This window comes from Crocodylus porosus, unplaced genomic scaffold, assembly GCF_001723895.1.
Source record: "Crocodylus porosus isolate Cpor-Errol unplaced genomic scaffold, CroPor_comp1, whole genome shotgun sequence".
Lineage (NCBI taxonomy): Eukaryota > Metazoa > Chordata > Crocodylia > Crocodylidae > Crocodylus > Crocodylus porosus.
In genome coordinates this window covers 259,081,000-259,086,428 of record NW_017728886.1, presented here as the reverse complement: position 1 = coordinate 259,086,428, position 5,429 = coordinate 259,081,000, and positions in this window count along the sequence as shown.

Sequence of the window (5,429 nt, the reverse complement as noted above, 5' to 3'; positions counted from 1 at the left end):
AGGCCCTTGACACCCTGCGCTGGATGGTGAATTCCAGCAAGCGATGATCGCTATCGCCCAGGTGGTCAAGAACCTGGAGGCCCCTGACCAGGTCATTGCCTGTGGCCAGGACCAGGTGCGACTGTGCACCTCCTGAATTAAGTAGAGGTCCTGTATCTTGGCAAGGAACCTCCTAGAATGGTCTTACCTGGCTGACTGTTCCTCCCAGCAGATGTCTGGGTAATTAAAATCACCCATGACAACTACATCCCTTGCCTTCATGCCTCTGCAAGCTGGCCTGAAAATTCCCAGCCCAGCTCCTCCCCTTGGTTGGGGGGTCTGTAGTAGAACCCCACTGTTAGATCCCTCTCCCCACAGCCCCCTTGTATCTTGACCCAGACCACTTCAGCTTGCCCCTCCTCTGACCCCATTCTGCTGGCAGAGGATGTGTATTGTTCCTTGACATAGAGCGCCACTCCCCCACCTTTCCTTCCTTCTCCATCCCGCCTGTAAAGCCTATAGCCCCTAATGCTAACTGCCCAGTTGTGGGATGAATCCCACCACGTTTCTGTAAGCCCTATTATGTCTGGGTCTGAACAGGCTATTCTAAGGGCAAGTTCCTCCTGTTTGTTCCCCATGCTACGAGCATTGGTATATAGGCATTTAAGGCCTTGCCTAGCTGTGTGTGCCACCCCCCCGATTTGGGAGACTGTCTGGACTCCTGTTTCTTACCTGGGCACTCCTTGCATTTGTCACCTGTCTTGCTCAGGTGGTGTCTCCTCATCTTCCTGCGGCCCCCTCCTCCGGTGAGGCTAGTTTAAAGCTCGCCATATGAGATCAGCCAACCTGGAAGAGAAGACACACTTGCCTTTAGGAGAGAGGTGAAGCCCATCTCACCCCAGCAAGTCCCCCGCCCGAAAGCTTAGGTCATTATCTAGTAACCCAAGGCCTGCCTGGCAGCACCAACTGCATAAGCGCCGGTTGACCTCACCAATGCAGGCCTCCTGTTGCCATCCCCGCCTACTTACCGGAAGAAGAGAGGATGCACCCCCAACTCCTTAAGCTTGTTCCCCAGAGCTTTCAATCAGAATTGAATACTAGCCATTGTACAAGCATACAGGAAAACAGAGCTCCTGCCTCAAAGAGCTTACCACGTAAGCCCTTGATTTTACAGCTGGAGTACTGCGTCCAGTTTTGGGCTCCACAATTCAAAAAAGATGTGGAGAAGCTTGAGAGAGTCCAGAGGAGAGCCACGCGCATGATCAGAGGTCAGGAAAACAGATCTTACAATGATAGGCTGAGAGACATGGGACTCTTTAGTCTGGAAAAGTGCAGGCTCAGGGGTGATCTGATGGCCACCTACAAGTTTATCAGGGGTGACCACCAGGATCTGGGGGAACATCTGTTCACCAGAGTGCCCCAAGGGATGACAAGGTCGAATGGTCACAAACTCCTGCAAGACCGTTTCAGGCTGGACATAAGGAAGAATTTCTTTACTGTCCGAGCCCCCAAGGTCCGGAACAGTCTGCCATCGGAGGTGGTTCAAGCACCTACATTGAACACCTTCAAGAGTAAATTGGATGCTTTTCTTGCTGGGATCCTATGACCCCAGCTGACTTCCTGCCCTTTGGGCAGGGGGCTGGACTCGATCTCCTGAGGTCCCTTCCAGCCCTGATGTCTATGAAATCTATGAAATCTATGATTATACATATTTAACTCTATTGCTATGGGTTGTCTTGTTGGATTTACTGTACCAAAGATAAACATGTGAAAAAGTGCCGGCAAATGAGGTCTCAAATATGCAATCTTGCACTTATGTCCTTACAGACTACCATTCCACTGGGGGCCTTCTTATGTCAAGCTCAATGCACAATCAGGGCTGAAGACTTTCCAGTAAGGCTACCCATTGTGGTCTTATGTAAAAATTATGTCCATTTGAAGACTAAGAACTCCTTTTGCAAGGTCACTTGTGTGCAATTACATATAGGGCAGCTCCCTACTAGGGAGATGAGTGCATAGAAAAATCACATAGTAATCACTGACATGGGATCTTGTGATACCAAAGTAAAAGGCTGCAGAAGTGCATTAGCAAATTGTTGAGCTGTAGAGTCCCCTGGCTATTTAGTATATTAAAAATATGCACTTGCTTAAAATACATCTTGGAGCCTTTACTACAGCTTGGACTTGTTATGCTTGGCAGAATGTCCTCTGCATTTTTGTTGGGTGAATATGCCATACAAGATTTTATTGGGGGTTTTTTTATTATTTTTAGTTCTTCAGAAGAAAAACAAAAAGGTTTCTATGCTCTGTTTTGCTTGGGCTGAATCTGACTGGTTTGCAGTTTACATTTCAATTACAGGGATTTACTGTGGGATAAAACAACATGTTTAGTCATCTGCATCTGTGTGAAACTTTGTAAGAGGACTCCAAAACCAACAGTTACATCAGTGCATGGTGGTTAATTTTTATGGTATTTACAGCACAAATGAATCTTCATGTTTCTGCTATTCAGGCTGGATTTTTGCTCCATGTTGTGTCAGTTTTATTTACAGCTTCATTCCCAGAAGTAACAAGAAAGAAATAGAACAATAGCAGTTGGTTGTTAAATAAACCAAGTCAATCACTGGGCAGTGGGAGCATCTTACTCCCAGAAAAATAAATCAACTCCAGGAGCTTGGTGTAACACATCTTAGATATGAAGATAATTGTGTGTTGCTACATTTTATATTAACGCACAATATTTCTCCCATTCTTCCTGTCTTTTGGGACTGTCTGGGTATAATTCCTGTAAATTAAATGTGTAATTCCTACTTTAATTATTACATCAATAATGTGCCGATTCAGTAAAATGCATTACACATGTGCCAACTTCAACTACATGAATAGTGCTGTTGGTTTCAATGGGATTTAAAAGCTAGGCACGTATTCAAACACCTTGCTGAACCGAGACCTAATTGCATTATGGTAACTATCAATACCAAATGCTGTTACATCAGCACATTTAATATTCTTTTGCGTAAAGGTGGTAGCCTCCAATCATTATGAATGGATAGAATCCAGAGATATGTCTGAAATCAGTTGTTTAAAATTTGTATGAAGACTTAAAAACTACTATTTGAGCTACTGGAAGGATTTAAAGCAACAATTTTAAAATGTCATGGACCAGGCAACCTCCTGAGGTTCCTGCCAACCCTAACTGTCTATGATTCTAAACAAGAAATAGTATTTTCCATGCCGAGAAAAATTTCTACTTTTTCCACTAATGCAAAAGCTCCCAGCCAAAATACTTAAATATTTTTTAGGGAAAAAAAAATCATGTGCTTGAAACCTGACATTTGTTTTTGTTTTTTAATTGTTTTAATGGACAAGATTTAACAAGGCCTACAAAACAGAGGAGGTCCACTGAACTCCCTGTGGGTTTAATTCTGCAAGTGCACACATATTTGAGGAATGGCATTAGCACTACCTCTGTGAGGAGCTATTTGTGGGAACACATCCTATGTTAGCAAAATCAATGATGTGTGAAATATGACAGGAATCTCTGATAGGCCTTGTGTACTCATTCAGATAAAGAAATGTTTCAGAAACGAGGAAGATAATTCATCTAACCCAGAGGCATAAATGGGCAGTTCTGTGCGCTGAGCAGTGGTGTCATATGACCAGGTACCTGCAGCCAGGGTGCCAGGGGTGGAAGCCAGGCCAGCAGCAGGATGGTGGCTATTTTTGTGCTTCCTGTCCCCCACTGAGTCACCCCCAGGTCACCCACTTTTAGTTATCTTAAACACCTGCAACTTCAACTTGTAAAATGTTGATATGCCAGGAGCACATGGTAGGGGAGCCATGAAGGGCCTGATCCTTGTTGCGGCCTTGTAGCCCCAGGCCCATTCCCACCATCCACCCAGAGCCATGTGTGCCAAGCAAAACGTATTCAAATGCCACCCTCTGGCACCTGTGCTGGGAGTTGCCTACTCCTGGACTAGCTTCATAAAACATGACATGCAACAGGATGATCAGAAGCAATCTCTGTTGTTAGTTCAGTCACTCCCATTGATTTATGCTGAGGATGTATTTGGCCCAAGAAGAGTAAGGATAGGTTTTAAACCACCAGGCTGACTGTATCTGCAAGCATTTTTCATCCTCTTTGTGAACTCCGCATCCAGCTTATTTGATCCCAGATGTTGATATCTAAGTTATACGTTATTATGATATATTGTGGAGAAAGCTTGGGAGAATCATGAATCAAAAAAGCTGGAAGTTAGCAACTTAGCCTCATTTACATTGGTGTCATGACCTAGCAGTAATAAAATGTTAAAAATGTCTTTTCGCCCTCTTCGGTTATTCCAAATTTTGCCATAAGCAACTGCGGAAAATTGCTTTGCCATTAGTAAAAGCAATAGTGAATTGTATGTGCAGGCCAGGAGGAATACTAAAAGGGGTCAGAGGTCAGAGTAAACTTCCCTTTGTCTTGATCATGGTATCCGACGTATTGGAAATGCAGGAGGTCTGCTAGGCATGCTGTCGCTGTGCGATGGCTCCGTAAAGTATCTTTTCTAGCAAATTAATGAAGCCAGGTGTGGCAGACAACAGGAACAATTGTGGGCCAGCCATGCAGCCCCACAAACTTTCACAAGCAGCAGGGGGGATTTCCACTTTTAAATGAGAAATCATAGGGGTTAGGGTCATAAGCCAGTGGGCCAAAGGGAGAGAACAGGTAAAAGGTAAGGAAACATCAGTACTGTGGTAATGTACACTCAGCACCTTAGTCCCCACCACACACACACACACACCTGGGGATGTCCCCAAACAAGACTTTAGACCCTAGTGCACTCAAAGAGCAGCCCCCCAAGTCTGAATCCAGCTCTTTCAGTCCACGGTCCTGGCTGCCCGAGCCAGTGAGATCTCCAGCTCCACCGTGCGCTCCTCGTGCAGGGCTGACCAAGTTCCACCAGTTGCTACACACATTACAGCCACATTACAATTGCTATATAAATCTCTCATTATGATATGTGAGGCTGGAATTAAAGCCCAAGCATGATTTACGTGATTGCCAGGGGAGCAAAAGGTATGGCCATTAACAGCTTCATCAGTGCCAACAATTACTTTCTGTACTTTTACCAACTTCTCACAAACCAAGTGCATTCCAGCATAAAGTTGCAGGATTGTAGTGATGTGTCTGCAGTAATGGAGTGGTGGTGATGGCCTAGAACTGATGGTCCAGGAATATGAGAGAAGCGATGTTTGTGCGGTGAAGTCACACCTCATATTGGGCCTTCCTGACAGGTAGAATTTAGCTACTTTTCTGTACAGCATCTGGCACAGTGAAGTTCTGGGTGAGGGTTCCTTGGTGCTGACCCTGTAATATTAATCCTGGCAATCTAACTGTGTTAAGGTGAGAAATAGGATCCCATCAGAGGACTAAAGGGGAGACTTCCTCATCTCCAATCTTTATA